General features: G+C 37.1%; 1 protein-coding gene across 1 annotated transcript in view; it reads left to right on the forward strand.

Annotated features, from left to right (window-relative positions):
- Positions 1–19,496, forward strand: part of LOC135216855 (uncharacterized) — a 75,980-nt gene extending 56,484 nt beyond the window's left edge. Inside the window, exon 3 of the transcript XR_010314946.1 lies at positions 19,260–19,496. The gene's annotated coding sequence lies outside the window, so the exon portion shown is untranslated. The remainder of the gene's footprint in view (positions 1–19,259) is intronic.
- Positions 19,497–20,156: the final 660 nt, after the last annotated feature.

Consider the following 20,156-nt stretch of genomic DNA (forward strand, 5'->3'; position numbering starts at 1 on the left):
AGGAGACCGAGACTTAAGGGGATCCTTTTTTGAGAGACAACTATAACTGGTTCACTCAAGGTAGATTCTGAATGAGCCCTATGCTTATACGAGACGTTTGTCTGGCGGCCGCTGATTGGCTGGTACCGGGAGTAGGCAGCTGCCAGCCAATCAGCGGCTGCCGAACTAAACGTCTTGTAGGCATAGGGCTCATCCAAGAATCTACCTTAAGTGAGCCAGTTATAGGTCGTGTTAAAAGTGGCTTGGGCGGTTTCTTTAACAATGAAACACGAAAAGACGGGAGGTTCTTAAATAAAATAGCATTAACTGGACAGTTAATTGAGTAATACTGCAGTAGCAAGGCAGATTAGACTCATAGCTGAGCCTATATTCACTGTCAAACTACAGTGTCCCTTGTATGGGGACAAATATACTGAATTCACTCGATAGGAAAGTGTTAGTGAATTCCTGGCTGCTGATAGAAGGCTTTATTATGTTAAAGCCCTCAAAGAGATATCATTTGAAGCGTAAGATAAACGTGCAGCGAGCTATCAGACAGAATCCTCCCACCTCATAGCCGTATTCATGCAGCTGATGCCAATACTACTAAGATTAGTGACAACGTCTCGCAGTAATATGTCCTCTCTTACCACTCACTCAGCCAGAGGACATTGTTTTCTTAAATGTCATAGAATTCATCATAAATGACAAACCTCCGATTTGAATAGGCTGCAAGTTCAGGAAATATCTTCAGAAACTGGTAAATACCTTATCCAGAACTCCAATGTGTCTATTGCCAGTGTTGGGGTTTCCGAAAAAGCGAGAAAATAGTTTTAAGAAATCTACGTGATACTGATGTAGCAGATTCAAATACTGCAAAACTATCATTGAAGAATCAGAATTGTTAAAAACGGTTCAATAAATATATGACTGAATAATGAATGAACCTGGCTGGCATCTCAGTGAGTTGCCATTCAAAATTATTACGCATACACTTCCTTCTGTATCATTGCTATAAAATACTCAGAATATCCACTCGGCATGAATCCAACACAGAGCAGATTCCGCTATCAGTGATTATTATTATTTTATTATTATTATTATTATTATTATCATTATTATTTATTATTATTATTATTATTCAGAAGATTAGCCCCCATTTCCCCATTTACATGGAAACAAGCCCACAGATGCCATTGACTTCAAATTCGGGCTACCAAAAGAATATAATGATAATTTTTAATGTATGCAGTGGTTATAAGTGACATGGTTGTTGGCCTGGAAAACAAGATTGTTCAGCATGCGATGATGCAATACGTGTGGGTGTAGTAAAGTCTTCAGTTCATGAGAAATGAAAGCTGCCCTCAGCTTCAATCGGACATGGACTGGGCTAGGGAGGGAATGGTGTAGTAGGTGGGTTTATGAGGCTGAACTCCAGTAAAACGAAAACACTATTGATTAGCAGATCTCGTACAGATTTTCCACCCCATCCTCCAATAAAGGTGGATGGAACTTTCTTCAATGAGTCTGAAGCTTTAACTATTCTAGGTGTAACTTTGGAATCACATCTAACCTTGAGAGACATCTAATGAAAGTTTCGGGAAATGCCGAACGAAAGTTAGTATATTGCTCGTAAGGGCCTCGTGTATCTATAACAGTGATAAGATCAAGGCAACATGTTTTAAGTCATTTGTCCTTCCTCTGCAAGTACTTTTCTTCGGAGAAGATGTCTGCTTCTGCCAGAGATTTGCTTAGACAGAGTGGTTCGTGGGGTATAGGTTTCTGTTTTACTAATGTTAGCAGTGATGACTTGGACCTGTCACTTTTTCATAAGCTGTATTTCAACAAAGATCTTTCGCATTCACGATCCCTGATCCCTTATCTGCCGAGAGCAAAACCAGATTCGCTGAACAGCGGCACCAATATGTAGTGAAGGTGCCTCGCTGTGGATTTTCTCCGTTCCTGAGGTCTTCTATTCCTCAAAACTGTTGGGGCTGCAGAACAGGCTCCCGAGGATGTCGTGCAATTGGAACTTTGAGAAGATAGAGCGAAATGCAATACATTACTAACCTAATACTATTCTTCTTACATTCTGATACTTTTTTTTTTATCTATATCATTTTTTCTTTTTGATAAGTGGGTTTCTCTTCTTTCTGTATTTCACTTTACTTCTCCTCTTAATTCTTCCTAATGAACACCATAAATCTTTGAAATTGCTTGAATTTCAAGTTCAATGGCTCCTTGGGCTAGTTCCATAAGAAAAAGTTTTCATCTAATGATAATAAACAATAAAATAATTTGAAAGATATTAAAGATTACATGAAATACAGAAAGAAGAGATCAGTTATCAGTAAATAAAAATAAAAATTAATTGATAAATTAAAAGATACATAAAAATGTGAATGAATTATCAAAACTTTTGAGGTCTAACTGCACAACATCCTCAGGGAGACTGAGAGAAGTTATCAGAGGAAGTCATTGTTGAAAAAGATCAGTTCCTACCCTTTTGGAACAAAAAACGCTTTATTCCAGGCAAAAGCAAAACATCTTGATGCAAACAGAGTAACCTTACTGTGTAATCCAGCCTCCTGATGTTCTATTTATTCAGTTTAACAAAATCTCACCAGCGTGGCGATTATTCAGAAATGATCATTTAAACAAATCAGTCTTTGAAAAAAAAATGTTTTTTTTTTTTTTTTTTTTTAGTGCAAGAAACCTTCAATATGCACCAAAGGCGCCATGCTAAAAAAAAAAAAATTAAAAAAAAAAAGAAAAAAAAAAACTAATCCTCTCCCAAAGATGTCATAATGTGCCTCTTGACGATACGAAATAGCTATTAAACCTCTTGTTGGTCAGGCATTTTTATGACGATCCAGGAAAGTTAATTTTCTAATTTTCAGTAACAGTATTATAGTTCAAGAGTTTGGATGATATACTAAACCTATCAGAGACTCAGAGACAGACCAGAGATTGAAACACCCATTTACTTAGTCAATAAAAAGTTAAATTAAAACCCCGTGAAATCTCCTCTTGAAGGGACACAATGAAATTAAAAATAAAGAAATACTGACACCACACGAAGAGAAGACACAGGTAAAGTTCAGCCTGCAGTCGGCCTCTGTCGAGTCTGACAGGTAAGGATTGCATATGATTTCACGAAGACCTTTTTGGTTTGGATTGACGTCGTCCGCTGGCAGTGTGAGCAGATTATAAAAAAGCTCAGCATATCTTATACCATAATTTTCTCTCTTTTTTTTCTGATAACAATATGGTCCGTGGTGATGGTTACTCTAAGCTTTTATGATGAACTGGCAACTGAACCGTATTTACTACTATAATAAAAAGACGGCATTCGCCAGTGCTATTAGTCAGTCAGTCCTACCTGTCGGTTGTACATCCAGGGGTCGCGTTTCCCTTGATCGTCTACAACACTCCAGGATGAACTTAGTGAGCCAATAGTTTATAGACATTTATTTCTTTCGGTGTGCTTTGATGACCCTGTTATTATCATTTAAGTTGTATTGCAGTTCATTGCATAGTTTAGCCAGATGCAAGGATAGATTTCGTGGATTTAAAATGTAACTAAAAAGATAATTAGACCCTTTACAGATAATACTTAGTATAGTTTCAAGTCATCTTTCAAGTCAGATTCCAAAATGTCTCAGTTTCAAGTTTCAAGTCAGAGATTCCAAAATAGGTCACCGTTAACCTCGCAGAAGTTTCAACTTCCAACTCCCAGTTAGTGGTGAATATTTACTGTAAACAGTAATGTTTTTACTGATAAATTCAACGAGAGAGGCGTACTTAGGAAAAGGGAATATGAAATTTGAATGTGATGAAATGACTAAATGACGAGAAATGTGAAGATAAGAAGGAACCCAACTTTTATCGTAAAAATCAATATTTCTGCAACAGTGACCACACGTCCCAAAAGAGCATATAATGCTATATAAATATATAAACAAATAACTGCAAAATAAAAACAGCTTTGATAATAATAAAGCAAATATTACCGTTCCCCTAAGAGTAAAATGCAAGCCACCTTTTTCAAACAGTAAACCTTAAGCTTTTTTGACTGTAGAGGTTAAAAAAGACAGACTACCTAACACATTCCAAAAAATTCCAAGCATTCCAGATTTGGTTAAGGAAAAGTGCTGGAATTTAATTTTGCTTTAACAAAATTGAAAACCAATATAAACTAAGTGCAAAATGTACTTTTAAAAAATAGCAAAAAAAAAAAAAAATATACGCTGCTGAATGATGATCGCCCGCTTTTCTACCGATTACTTCGCAAGTGTTATTTTGTACAATCCCTTACCTATTACCCGTGATATTTAATTCTCTTAATATTCATTGTATTAAATAGTCTATTTAAATGACGTGAGAACATAATAGTTTTTCAAATCTGTTCCAGTAATTAGTGATACTTTATTCTTTTAAGTCTTTCAAATTAACTAAAAAAAAAATATACTGTTGACATTTTAAAAATTATTTTTAATTGTAGGGTGGATGATCAACATAACAATTTGAAGCCCTCTAACCTTAGTGGTGTTGAGAGCTGAAGGTGGACAAAGCCATCTCAGTAGTCGTCTTTTACAGAAAACTAAAAAACAAAGCAGTGTGACTTAAGGTTGGGTCCCAAATGAAGTTCAAGATATTGTTTGAAAACGATTCACCTCACGGAAATGAGCAAATTTCAGTCAACTTTGGATGGCCAAGTGATAATAAAAAGCATGAAAATATTCAAAATTTTTACTGCTGAGCTAAGACAGATAGTGACTTAAATAGGCAGTTATTATTATTATTATTATTATTATTTTTTTTTTTTTTTGCTCTATCACAGTCCTCCAACTTCGACTAGGAGGTATTTATAGAGGGGGTTCCGGGTTGCATCCTGCCTCCTTAGGAGTTCCATCACTTTTCTTACTATGTGTGCCGTTTCTAGGATCACACTCTTCTGCATGAGTCCTGGAGCTACTTCAGCATCTAGTTTTCTAGATTCCTTTCTTTCAGGGATCTTGGGATCGTGCCTATTATTATTATTATTATTATTATTATTTTATTATTATTATTATTATTATTATTATTATTCATGTTTTTTTTTGTCTATTGTGTTCACGTGATTTTTTGTAACGTATACAAATATTCATTTAATCTCACAGTTAGAACATTGATGATTAAAACACTCAAACAGTGCTTTCACGCTCATTGTAGGTAGTGAAGTTACCTTTGATAAGAAAATAATAAGAAAGAAATACGTGCGGTTTTATTATCAAGATGTAGCTCTCTAAAGGTTATCAGTGTTTGTCAAAGCGTTTGATTAGCCATTAGTATAAGCCGGAATATTTTTCGTTATACAATTGTTCTTTCAACTGTTCCATCTTTGGACGAGTGGTTTATGTGCTTGCCTAACGGTTCGATAGTCCCGAGTGCGATTCCCGGCTCTGCCAAAGTGGAATCAAAGGAATTCGTTTTCTGGTGATTAGAAATTAATGTCTCGTCATAATTGGTGGTTTCAAATCCCCACAATAAGCTGTAGGTTGTAAAAATATCTACTCCCTCGGGCCCATCCTAGGGAGATCTGTTAATCAGCTCAGTGGTTTGGTTAAACTAGATAGTACTTAATTTTTCGATTTGTTTAACTTTATCGAGTCTATTTCCCCATCATTGCCCGAGTCCCCTCTTCCTTAATTTCCGGAGTTGCTGGACTTTTAATTTTGCATATTGCATTTAATCTTTTGATGCATTAGGACGAAATGTCTTCAAGTTTGTTATTTACGTTTCATAGCAAACGTAGAAAGATTTCTGTAACTTCCTGGGATTTTTTTTCCCTCCAGCTGTTATTAAAATTGCGTTAAGTCAAAGGCTGACTGTAAGTTTTTTTTGTAAATAAAATGAAACTGGTTATTTTAAACAAATCCTTAACTTATGCTGATATGCCTACCTTCCTGCCCACATTACTCTTGCAGTTGTCAAAGGCTTCAGCACGAGCATATTCAAACACGAGAGAAATGACGAATTCTTAAATACTTCTCTTGGCATACAAGACAAACTGCCTTAAATTTTATATTACATCGAATGATTCGCTCACGCTTAGTTTCGAGAATTGGTTAGTTTAGCAGCACCAGTTTCATATCTTAATCCTTCATTGAGTTATATATTTTCATTGTTACCCAATAATGAGGCAATAGTCGTTGCAAATCTCCTTAGTAATTTACGCTCTGCTTATCGATTGATTTTAGATCGGGCTTTGGTGAAAAACAATATAAAGCAAGATTATTCGGACATAACGCTGTCATTCCAAACTTGGTTTGAGTATCGTGCAAAAAGCTTCTACTTAAAACGTAAAAACACTTGAATGGTCAAATCTGGGTGGCTAAAAAAACGCGCACAGAACTTCCAAGAGTTTCACAGCTAAACTAATGATCAGTAACTACTTAACGAACAGAGATTAGTAGAGAAATCTGTGGTTTTTACAACAGCAATTTCCGTATTTCCTATAACATTCACGATGTCTATTTCTTTTCACAATATAAAAAACCTAAAACCACAACTGATTGCTTTCACATCCATAGTAGCGGTGATCTCAATCTGAAATTAGTTATTTTTTACGTGGTACTAATCAGATTCAATTGCCATTCAGACACTAACGACAGTAGCTCTCTGCCTTATACTCTGTTTGGTGTCATCCAGTCCGAGCCCCTCTGGAAGCGAGCTGGAACCTGGAACTGGATTAGAGGCACCGTTTGGAGTACTACCTAACGGAGGAGTAGGTGCAAGAAGCGGCAGGTTCTTCAGGACGAGACCATACCATCATCCTCCTCAACACAATGTTCACCACCCAAGTGGCCCCCACCCCGATAGCCATGTCAGCGGCGTCCATAATGGGCATGGGTATTTGGGAAATACTGTTGCCTACGGATATTACCCATACAATGGACTTCCGCAGGGTTCATCCGCCGTTACGCATTTCACTCCCATCTATCACCAACACCGCCATTATCCCAGAAGGCACCATGTCTACGTAGGGCGCCATATTGCTCAACACGGTCTGCGTCAACACAGAATTAGAAACCGCCACCATTATCTGTACCAAGTTACGTAAGGAAGGAATCGTCAACGTCACTAATAAACCGCGCGGTCAGAAGTTCACAAATACGAAGACCAATAGCACTATAAGGATGCGCACAGCAAATATGGCCTCGATAAATCTTACACGACTGCCCTCAGATACACTATTGTCTTCTCAGTGTTTCTACTAAGCAACATTTTTCTCCTACTCTTATACTAGCGAGACTAATTGCAGTTAGACATTCCTTTTTTGTCTGTATTGTTTCACTCTTTAGTTGAAAATAATATGGCAGCTATTCCTTAACTGAACTAACTAGGTTTGTTCCTATTTAATTTCTTGTCTTCTTTGAAGGTTCTAGATAGAAATTACATTTCATTCGTCATTTTATATGTAGCAATTTATTCATTATAAAATATGTACCTAAATGTGTCACAGAAAGACTTTAATGTTGCATATTGTTAAGTACTTGCTAAATTTTTCTTAGCAACTTTTCTATCTTTTAAATAAAGTTTACCTCCAATGCTGGAAAGATTCTTTGCCGCCAGTTTTAACTGGACAGGGGTGAAGTTGTTTTTTTCAAAACCAAAATCTTGTTAATTCACCTCATTTTTTTTGGATTGGAAATTATTTAAGCCACTCCTTTGAAAATGTATTTCCCCCTTTGCTTCCAGTAACTGCTAAAACGACTGCTGTTTCTTCCTCGAATGAAGTTCATTTGTCATTGTCATTAGCAAGAAAGTAATACAGGTGTGATATCAGCTTTTTAGTCCTCCAGAGAACTGTGCACTCAGACTGTATTAGGGATTCAAAATTTGTTCTTAGTTGATAATAACTTTATGTTTCTTTACAGGCTTTTGAACATAGACATTGCAACTTGAGTTTTGGAGCTTAGTACATACCGGTTTCAACTGACCAAAAGAAAGATATTCTTGCTGTTTGTAAAGATCCCAGACCTATCACGTCTGGTTTACAGAGCAGTGTTAAGCAACCCTTGACTTTTTCAGTCAGTGATAACGACTTCCCCTTAAAATGAACTGCTATAGTGTGCAAGTTATGTAAATCATATTTATTTTTTCATTTATTTTTGCTCACACCTAACAGATCGACTGGCCTGCTAGAACAAACAAATATGTAACCAATCAGTAAGTCGAGCAACTATACTCTATTTTTTTTTCATCTGTCCATCGGCCTGTGGTGTTTTTGTATGGTAACACTGCGTCCCGGGCTTTAGATAGTTACATTCAGCTTACATTCAACGATTATAATAATATCCTATTTCGAATATTAACGGTGTAATTCGCATACAGTAAATTATTAAAACACTTTTCAGTTGCAAATGTACACCCAGATATCCTTTTATTTAACCTAACACTTTCACACAGCGTAACTATTTACCGGGACGCAGTGTTGCCATACACAAACACCATAGGCAGATGGACAGATGAAAAAAAAACAGAGTATAGTGTGGCATGGAGCAAAACCAAGCTTAATTGCTAACGTAATCTTGAGTTGCTCTTCAGTTTTATGTTTCTGAATTTTGTCTGTACCTGTTTTTACCTTGAAGACCAGACTTTCTTATTCGCACAGCAAAAAAAACCTAAAAACCTAAAAACCTGAATCATCTATTGTTTGCCGAGTAGCCTTCTTTTGAAAACATTCCTCACTACTGAGACGATGGCATTAATAGACTGTGCTTCAGGCCCTTTATTATGATTCTGGTGGAATACCGCTGTGCTGCCGGGATGTTACGTGTATATCTTGAAGACAATGACGCTCTACGCGTCGGTTACAATTACCTAGCAATGGCAGCCGCGATTTATACCAAGATTTCCTTCACAAGCTTTTTTCAAGAAACAGTCAACCTTAACGCCATTCGCATTTGCGCCTCCACATCTTTGATATGTTACTCGTTTTGCAGTTACCCAGTGATTGTTGCCAGGAGCTTTCTCGTATTCCTTTTTCTTGAAAACTGTCTCCAGTCTTCTCAGGTTTTACCAACAATAATCGTCATAATTGTTAGGAAAAACTGTGATCATGTTGCAAACTGGCTCCTTTGAATTAGTAATTCTGGCCTCTTTAGTTATCACTTTCTGCTTATTTCTGCTTTATCTATTTGTTCATTCCTTTCATTCACTACTCATCTCATATTTTTGTTTCCATTCCATTTTACTCAAGTTTCGTAGCTCTGGTCTTTTATTTGATTTAGGTATGTGCCTTTTATTTTAGAAAGGTTTGTATAATAACGTTTAAACTGGCTGCCTTTTGTATGATACCTATCAAAGTGTAAAATATATATAAAATAAATATTATTCGAATAAGTCTGTTGAATATACAACTGCATAGTTCTTATCGTATAGATATGTATTTGAAAACTGACTTAGATTTTCTATTTTAAGTGCTTTACTAGACCCTTAACAGCCTAACAGTATTTACAATAAGCTATTTAGAAGGAAATGGAAAAGTAAATAAGCGTAAACTTTTGTAAAACTTCAATGCACAAGGTTCTTTAAATCTCTCTCTCTCTCTCCTCTCTATCTCTCCTCTCTCTCTCTATCTCTCCTATATATATATATATATATATATATATATATATATATATAAATATATATAATATTATATACATATACATGCATATGTAATAATATTTATGTATACAAATATATATACATATATATAGACACATACATATGTATGCATATACTATATCATATATTTATATATGTACTTACATAAGCCTGCGAACAGACCTTATTTGTACATCCTGTTACCATGATGCATTATTGAAAGTACTGTGGTAGTTAACATGGCGTATATATACCCATGATTGCATCCACTCCTCCTTGTCAAGACAGAGAATGCAAAAATCCAAATATGCTTCTGTCCAAGATGGCAATTTAAATGGTGATTTTAAATGGTAAGAACTTTTTCCAATTTAAAGTGTCCCTTGAACTTCGATTGATCGTGATTTGTTAAACAAAGTGGAAAGACTTATGTTATCCCAGTTTAAATGTATTGTCAGGGCAACTTACAATACTAAGGATTTTCCTGTTTTAAAATGCAGTTAACTCATACTCAAGCAATCTGCAGCACTCTTCCCATTTTCTTCTTTTTTATTGTCTGAAACTCACGCGTCATTGCGAACAATGATGAACGACAAATGTCAAAAGGCAAAGGAGGTTTCTTCAATAAACAAAACAGCGAAGGGTTTTGAAACGTGTAACAGGCTCATCCGTCTAATGCATTCATCTGCCATTCTATGAGCTCTATTATGGCTGCTAATGATGATTAATCCAAGATGCGCTGATCCCCTTTTTATCTTTACTTCGATTAGGTTATCATGACAGAGCCTATACCGGTGCCAATTTATGCACTAAAAATCAGTTTTGAGCTGAACACATGCAAAAGGTTAACTCCGAAGTCACCAGGAGATGGACATCTGTACAATAACTATTTTTCATGGTTTCTGTAAATAGAAAACTGTCCGTCCGCCATTTTTCTGTCCGCCTTCATATCTTAGAACAGATCTTAGAGCTACTGAGTCTACAAATTGGAATGTTGGTCATCCACTCTCCATTCATCAAACATCCCAAACTACAGTCCTCTAGCCTCAATAGTTTTGATTTTATTTAAAGTTAAAGTTACCCATGATCGTGCGCCTGGCAACGCGACAACACAGGCCACCGCGACCAGCTGAGAGTTTCATGGGCCGAGACTGAATTTCATACAGCATTGAACACTACAGAAAGTCGATTACACCGAAGAAACTTCTGAGTATTTTTTACTTGCTTCATGTTTTTTTTTGTTTTTTTTTTTTGTGTGCTGTACAAGTATCAGAAGACAGTTGTTTTTGCTGACATAAATCGATCGCTTCTGGTGTGAATTCAAGTATAATCAGTTATGAAAAGAAAGAGAACATGACAGGAATGTGCGGGCTCAACACCTGAGAAAGCTTTAACTTATGCAATTGATTAATCTGGACTCATTCGTGTCAAAACCAAAAATGTCACTGAAAACAAAGATTTATGTAAAATCATAGGCTATTTAGTTAACATGTCTAATTCATAATCAATGTAAATGTGTCACATATCATCTGCATCAACATACTAAATAGGTTAGCAATACAAGAGAAATAAAAGAAAGAATTGATATATGAATTCGTGATTAAGGATTTTGAATACCTTATGAGGACTTCTAGCTGGCATGGTAACATTTTACTGAACAAACATTAATTTTTCGCTAATCCACTCATAGTTAGGTTACTTTGTGATTGACTTAGATTAAACGTCGTGCATAACCATCGTAAAATATATCAGAATGAAACACCAATTTCTTAGCCAGTTGGAAAGACCGATTGATGGGTCAGAAAAAAAAAAAAAAAAAAAAAAACAGAAGTACCATAATAAAAAATATTTGCTTAAACTACAATTAGCCTCTTTTAGAGAACAGGTAAGAAAGTTGCGTGACTTTGCGAATGTCACCGGTGTTGTTGACATCGACTGAGAGCGGAAATGAACGATAAACAATTTCCTCACATAAAACGTATGCACTATCTAAAACTGACTAAGAACGTAGGTTTAGATGCTTCTGGAAGGATCATAATAAAAACACAAGGAAATCGTCGAAATCTTTTTCCAAGCTTTCGAAATGCATCTTGTTCGAAAAACAGCATACGGAGGCAACTGGCAACTCCGACGGATTCCACGTCTTAACTAATATAAAAGGACTGTCATTCGACCGCAAGCAATAGTCAAGTCTTATCTGTTGGACTTCCAACTGAGGGTCCTGTTCCTTTGCAAATCTGCAGTACGCCTAAATGAACGTGGTGAGCAACTTGCTAAAAAATTCGATACTATATGCATAAAAAGCATTTTATTCATAAAGTAACTTGGTTTTGACTTTAATGGCTTTTCTATGTTAGATTACGAATCTTCAGTTAGATATAAAGATTAAACCCGGACCCCCTCCCACAATAAATCTCCTTAGATATATCGTGAGTCAGATCATGAAATATGAAATAGTTTAAAGTGAAAAACACAAAGTGTAAAGATACGACCCTGATGTTTGCGGATAGCATTAAAAGAAAACCAAAGTACCTGGATACCTTCTATATGCATATATATATACATATATATACTATATATATATCATATATATATATATATATATATATATATATATGTATATCTATATATGTATGTATATATATATATATATATATAGTATATATATATATATATATATATACACACTATATATATATATTGATAGGTGAGCTTCTAGGAATCGAACAGGCCCAATTTGTTTAACTTTAATGATCGTGAAATTAGTAGTGCACTGTACATGGCGCCCCATGGCATTAATATAAGATGGTCACCAGACCAGGTATTGACAAAGAATAGCGATGCTTCACTGATCACAAATTTAATTATGTAGAGAATGTGCTGCAAATGTATGTATGTATGTAAGTACACACATATATAATATAAATATATATAAAATTCTGTCAATATCTGGTCTGGTGACCACCTATTAAGATCAGGTAGTATCATATACAGCACACTGCAGAACTTCTTTGATCAGTGAACTTAAATAAACAAATTGTGTCTGTTCGGTTACCTAGCAGATGCTCACCTATCAATGAAGACCATATATAATCTCCCAAGGCTGCTTGTAAGACTTGGAAGCCTTTCCAGAACCAGTGCTTAGAAAACTTGTAACAAGCAGTAGAAGTCTGGTGCGTGCAGCAATGGATCATTAATGTGGGGCGTAAAAAAAAAAAAAAAAAAAAAAAAACTCCTGATTATACTCAAATAATAGGACAGTATGCAAAGTAGGGAGACAGGGATATTCAGTTTTATTTGAGGAGGGTGTCCAGGGGTGTGAAGCTCCCCGCTCCCCGAGGCCAGGTCAGGGCACGGCGCCTTATGTTAGGTTAGGATTGGTAAGGCTTCTGGTTAGGTTAGGCTTTTTCACACCTACCCGTCTCCCTACTCTGCATCCGCGTCAAATAATATTATCTATTCTTCTGAACAGTTCCATTTGAGAACAGTTCTTTAAAGAATTTTCGAAACAAAAATACGAAGAGTTTTCTTTTTAAAGATCATTTCGAAAAAATACGCCATTGTTATATTGCAGATTACAGCATTTGAATTAGGTGCTGATGAAAAAACAGTAATAAAAAGTCTTACATGCCATTAGATTTACAGACATTTTAACAGTACGATTGAAAGGTTATGCTACCTGGAATTATTCATCAAAAGTTTTATTAGTTTAGGTGTTAAGACAGTTAAGTAAAGGGATAGCAAGCAAAATATGGTGAATATTACTGAACAAGTATATATATCATTATAAAATATATCAAAAGTTCCATGGGCTGTAATTATTTCTTCCCAAACAAAAAATTAATTTCTCTTCACAGTTTTGAACACTGATAAACTATAATCACTAGTTGCTTCCACGTACTTATAGCAATTTAACCCTAATTGGAATCAAATCTAATAATCCATTATTTTGTTCCAATGCTATTCCAGACTTTAGCGGCGGCAGTCTCCTGCATTTTTCTCTGCTGGTCGTCAGCCAGTCCCAGTCCCTCTGGAAGAGACGAAGAATTGATTGGGTTGGGTTCTTCCTGCACGGAATAGGACTGAGGCTATATTCGGAAGGCTTGGCGGCTTTAGTCCTAGAGAATTCAGGCGAAAAAGAAGACCCAAGAACATCCAACAGCTCCTCAAAGGACCTCTCTTTCCCTCCCTGAGTACTGGTACCAGTAACAAGAAGCTCTTGCTTATGCGGAAGGAAGCATGAAGAATCACACGGTGGGCATGATAATGATCACGGAGGTTATGGCAATGGGGGGTATGGTGCCAATGGTGACCACGGCAACGGAGGTTACGGCAATGGGGGCCATGGTGCCAATGGTGACCACGGCGAAGGGTCACACAACGGAGATTCGCACAATTCCCATGAAAAGACGCATTTTGCAGTTATTCCTGACCCCTATCGACCCGGAGGGCGGCGTTTCTACACGGGAACCCGCAGCTTCACGCGGATACCATAAGTACCGATAGAGGTCCATAATGAAGTTACCTGTAATAGTAAAGGGCAAACTTGATGTTGCGGTGTCCAAGTCCTCATGGTAGCAAGAACCATTATCGTAGGTAATGATGCTGATGAGTTATTGAATTGAATATTTCTCCGCCTCTTTCTGACCCACCTTAAATGTTAAAAATATATATATGTTTTTGCTAATGCTATTTCATTTACAACGACTCAGTATTGATTAATTCACTGTACTAATCAGTCCCAAGACGATATATATACTCGAGCAGAAGAGATGCTGAAAATGCAAATCTGATTTGAATATTATTCATCTACAGTCTTTACGAATACAGTGTTTCTACATTGTTTATTGATACTATTTTCTTAAAGTGTGTCCCGTTCAATTACCAGAAACTCCTCCATGTTAATCCATCCATTTTACTTCAAGCAATATGCTGGCTACCTTTATAAACTTGAAATGTGTCCTGGACAAAAGTTATGTCCCGAACCATACTACATCATTTCGTCTTGGAAAGGCAAGAATGATATTTAGGTAAAGTAATTTTCCTTACACATGCCGGAAAGAGTCTTCTAGAGCTCTTCTATTGATGCCATTAAATTAAAATGCCTCAACTTTGTCACCGATCTACGGCTGCTTTCCTCGACTATTTTCTATTCTGATGAGGTATTCAAATCCAGATTCACTGTTGTAATTGTCCTTTCACTGCAAAGATGCGTATTTTCACTTTTCCTTTGACTAAATTTTCCCCTTCAAAATTTATGGAAGGAATGCTTTGATCTTTCCCCATTCCTTTTTTCCTCGCAATCTTAAAAAATTCTGCTCTCCTTGAGATAATTACTTATTGAAATAATTAACATTATCATTGAAGGTAACATTGCATCGATTACTGTCAATGTGCAAATGGGTTGTTTCGGCCGTCTTAAGACAGAATTCCGATTTTGATGTAAACATTCACTGTCTAGAGAGAGAGAGAGAGAGAGAGAGAGAGAGGCGGAAAGAGGTAGAGGTAGGGAGGGAGATGGAGGTTATAATGAAAGGCAAACATGCCACAAGAGTAGTCTGTAGAAACGGAAGTGTGATTAAAGTACCGATTTTCAATAACAGTATTATTCAGCAATTTCCAAAGTTACATGACTTCGCCTTTATTCCAATATATATTGTATATTCATACGCTGTACTTTCATGCACTGTAGTCATTCAGCTCAAATCATAAAATTCTGAATATTTGCTATTTTATTCTTAAGTAAACCCCCATGCTTTGTTTCCTTTTTATTCTTAATTTCTATTATTTTTTTTCTTTTTGCCTGTACTTCACAGGTCTTGTTTTAAAACACCTAATATGAAAGCTCAGTGGGAAACACATTTACAATGAACAGATTTTATACTTCTATTGTAACTTTCCTTCTTTTGCCTCAGGTATACTAAAAAGGACTGAGCAAGTTCCTTTCTCAATAAGTAAAAATATTTTTAGGTCAAAATATAAAAATGATGAATTAGGGTCAGCACAGAAAAACTAGGAACTCATAAAAATAAAAATCTTGAAACCAGTAACAGATTCGTCAATGGTGAGAGGTTCTAGGGTCCAGGTGTTCAGGATAAGCAAGAATCGTTTGCCTGTTTGTATTTAATTTTTTTCTCAGTAATTACCAAGGACACGAGGGTCACTCGTCAATGCACTAATAAAGTCATTATGAAAATACGTGTCTATTTATGACACCTTATTCCTAGAATAGTTGATCGATTCGCAGACTAGACCTTGATTCCGTTCTCTCGTCTCCTTAGAATGCCGAGAGTGATAACTTTCACTTTCGAAAGTCCTGTCCCTTTTCAGCCTCAGATGCCTAGAGTAACTTTCGTTAGGTAAAGCTGAATGGATAAAAACTGTATAAAAACACGAAAATGTAAATGGATGAAAAACAATGCACAGTTTTACATGGAAATCAAGCGAATACCAGCGTGCAGGAGGTAAATAAATGCACACTCAAGCCTGTGGCGTTCAGTGTGAAAGGTCAACAAAGTATGCACAGGAACTTAGGTAAGAAAAAGAGAAAGTTTTTATGAGTCTACCCACCCAAGATAAAATTAAGCTGCATTGAATGCGCTGATCCAAAATCTGAATATGCTTTAAATTTTATAAGAATTTGGATATAACATTTCTGATAAACGTCTTTACACTCTTACCTATGAATATGCAAAATGCTATGCATTTCTGAAAAAGGAGCTCAAGCAAGCGCGTGTGCGCATGCATTAAGGGAAACCGACCTATCCTATCCTATTGGTCAGCAACCTGGAACAAATAAACAAACAACGCAAATAGGGAAGGAGTAATAATCAACTGTAAGCAGCCTTCCTTGCGAAGATCCGAGAAAGAGGAAGTCACATGATTGAAGTAAAGCCGAGCTTCACTTTCACTTGGACAGGATCCCGAGCTGAAAAGTAACATGCTTGGAAGACACTAAACTTTAAATATGCATGTAAAAAAGTACGTTATATTTATATACGGCATAATTAATCATCATGACCTTCCATATATAACTTGATTATCGAATGAATTATCAAAAAATTTATACTTTACCTCTGGACTTAGAGTCAGAACGCTGCTTTCTTTTACGAGAGCTGGCAACTGAGGTGTACCAGCCGTTTTTTATATAAGCCGGGCCATTCTCCTGTGCTGGAGTCAGTCCCAACTGTTGGTCTTTCAGCCAAAGACCCCTGTTTCCTTTCCTTTATCTTCGATACACCAAGATGAACGTGGTGAGCAGCTGTCTAAAACTCACATATATAATTTTTTGTTCTTCGTGGTGCATTACTCAGTCGTGTGATCTGTGTGTGTGTGTGTGTGTGTGTGTATTTTGCTGTATCTATCATATTCACTAAGCAGATTAAAGAACGATGCTAAACAGTTATCCCTATCTCTAAAATACCGTAAAAAAATGTCCAGCATAAGATTTTACAAACACATATAAAATTCACGAACGTTTTAAGTGCTTTGTGAAAACTGACCAGCAAGATCGTAATGAGTATCATTTAATATTTTGATGGGGCATATAAATGGAGACCGGATGAAAATGGAGAAATTTTCCATTTGGAAAGCGAGAGAAGAAGGGTGAAGACATGACCGGAATCATTATGTTATATAAAGGGAAGTGAAAGGAGATCGTTTTCCATATAAGTTGGCAAAACAGAGAAATCGATTCTACTCAGCTATTCAGGAGCAGAAACTCTTCGGGTAAATTCGTGCATTCATAAACACTGTCGTCTTTTCTTATATTGAACTGTGGTGAATGTGCAATATAAACATTAGTTTTCTTTTTCGATAAACATTGAAAAAGAAACATCAAAACATTAAAATGTTTCTCAGGACTCTTCCTTTTTTGTTTTTGATAAAAGTGTGCTAACTTCAAAAGGATATCCTTAGGTATTATCAACTATGGATTATGATCAATCAAAGGGACGGAAATCTAAGCTTACACGTGTCTTAATATACATCCTTCTGCTAAATCATATGCAATATTTATTTACGTGGTTTCACAATTACTTTGAAAGAGTGATGTAAAATATACATACAAGTACAACCTGGTGACTAGAAAGTCCCTAAACACACTGATAAAGAAAGAATCTTCCTTTTACATCAGTTTTATTCAGAAGAACCCTAATTCCTATGTAACAGTTTCAGTTCTCTGCTTAGTCTAAATTCAAGAAGTTTATTTCATTACTAAATTTGTGTAATTATTTGTAATATCCAAACCAACCACATTCTTTGAAATACTTTTTGTGTAAATGAGTTGTTTTCAATATATTTAGTCATAATACCTTTAATGAAATGTGAGACCATATAATCATGCTATATCATAAAGAAATAAAGAACAAGTTCGCAAGAGAATATAATATATCCCAATATTTCTTTTCCAGACTTCTGTGACAGTAACCCTCCTCCTTATAATAGGATTGGTGCCGGTCAATCCTTCTAGAGAGTTTAAACCGCTAGGAGGAATCTTCTTGCACGGAATAGGATTGGAGAAGCTGTTCGGAAAGATTTACGGATTTAGGGGAAATGACTACGTAGGGTACAAAAGAACACCCTCGAACTTTCAAGAGTTTCTCACGGGGCCACTCTTTCCCCTCCCCTCCTACTTTTATAGATTCCGACAGGCTCTGTACCAGCTCGATCTCCAGCAGTCTCTCCTGGATGCCCAAGAAGAGGCGGAACATGCGGGAGGACATGGTGCTGAAGAAGGTGGCCACGGAGGGGAACACGGCGCTGAAGAAGGTGGTCATGGAGGAGGACACGGCGCTGAGAAGGTGGCCATGGAGGAGGACATGGTGCTGAAGGAAGGTGGCCATGGAGGAGGACATGGTGCTGAAGAAGTGGCCATGGAGGAGGACACGGCGCTGAAGAAGGTGGTCATGGAGGAGGACACGGCTTTGTCCCGAAGGCGGCCATGGAGGAGGACACGGCTTTGTCGAAAGTGGCCCATGGAGGAGGACACGGCTTTGCCGAAGGCGGCCATGCAGGAGGACACAGCGCTGCCGAAGGTGGCCATTTTATGGAGGACACGGCTTTGCTGAAGGCAGCCATGCAGGAGGACGACAGCGCTTGGCCGAATAGGTGGCCATGGAGGGGGTGGGAACACGGCGCTGCCGAGGTGGCCAGGATGAAGGACACGGGCTTTGTCGAAGGCGGCCATGGGGGAGGACACGGTTTTGTCGAAGGCGGCCATGCAGGAGGACACAGCGCTGTCGAAGGTGGCCATGGAGGAGGATACGGAGCTGCCGAAGGTGGCCACGGAGGGCACGGCACTGCTGAAGGTGGTCACGAACATGAGGAGCATTCTGGCCATGGCGAACACAGCGAAGGAGAACATGGCGGTGAAGAGCATGGTCCCAAAGAAAGAAATACTACAACTCGCTGTCCTGCCGGACCCCCGCCACCCTGGGAGGGCGTAATTCTACTACATAAGAACCCCTGTGGTTGAGCACAGTGAGCATGGCAGCGGTGAAGAGCACAGTTAGCACCACGATATGGAGATGAAGGTGCCAAACTGCAAATGGAACATAAATGGGTCAACTTCACTCATACCAGTGTCCCTGTTCAGAGGGAGATATCTGATGATGCTACCAAATGCTCACAAATTATATGGACTGCAGGTTATCCACAGTAAAGATAACTGGAATGCATTGAACAACACAAATACCTTCCTCATCATAGCTCAAACCACAATTCTGTAGAAGGAGCTCAAAGACTTTAGATTACAAGACACGTAGTACGTGAAGGTGATCCTAATTACCGAGGTGAATTTAGCCTGTACCTAGTTCCTTTACCACCGGCCGATTGGTCTTGCAACTCTAACCCCACGGGTCATACTGAGGACTGAAACTCATTATGTTACGTCTATCACACGAGCGAGTATTATACTTCCGCGTGTATTTAATAGCCAAAACCCCTCATTTGTAAGCGTCTAGTTCACTTATGTTGATGTTGTGTTGCAGTTGTTGTTGTTATTATTGTTGTTGATTATTCTAGAAACGTGTGTGAATCTTGGTGTGTTTTAATTTATGTACTTAGCAAATACACTTCTTTCCCATGGTTGTCTGATTTTTCCTAATACCCATAATGGTACCCGTCATGACAATAGATACCTAGAGTTCTCTAAAATTATAATATTCGTATTTTTCTTTCAATTTAATTAGTGTAGAAAATGCAAACTTGGTCATTAAATCCTTCTGAAATTAACCGCGATTTAAAAGATAACAGTACTGTTTAAGTCACAGGAAGTTTTGAATAATTTTCAAACAACAGTATCAAGGACGGTTTTCAGCAGTATGCATATCAGTAACAAATGGATTCTGCTTCACTGAAGAGAAACAAATATAAGGTTTCTTCATTGAGAAGCAGCAATGGGATGGAATGACTTATAGCAGATTTAGTCATGCAAAGTTCATAGTATGTTGTTTAAAATAAACACACACACACACACACACACACACACATATATATATAATATATATATATATATATATATAATATATATATATATATCTATA

Source organism: Macrobrachium nipponense, chromosome 6 (assembly GCF_015104395.2).
Source record: "Macrobrachium nipponense isolate FS-2020 chromosome 6, ASM1510439v2, whole genome shotgun sequence".
NCBI classification, from domain to species: domain Eukaryota; kingdom Metazoa; phylum Arthropoda; class Malacostraca; order Decapoda; family Palaemonidae; genus Macrobrachium; species Macrobrachium nipponense.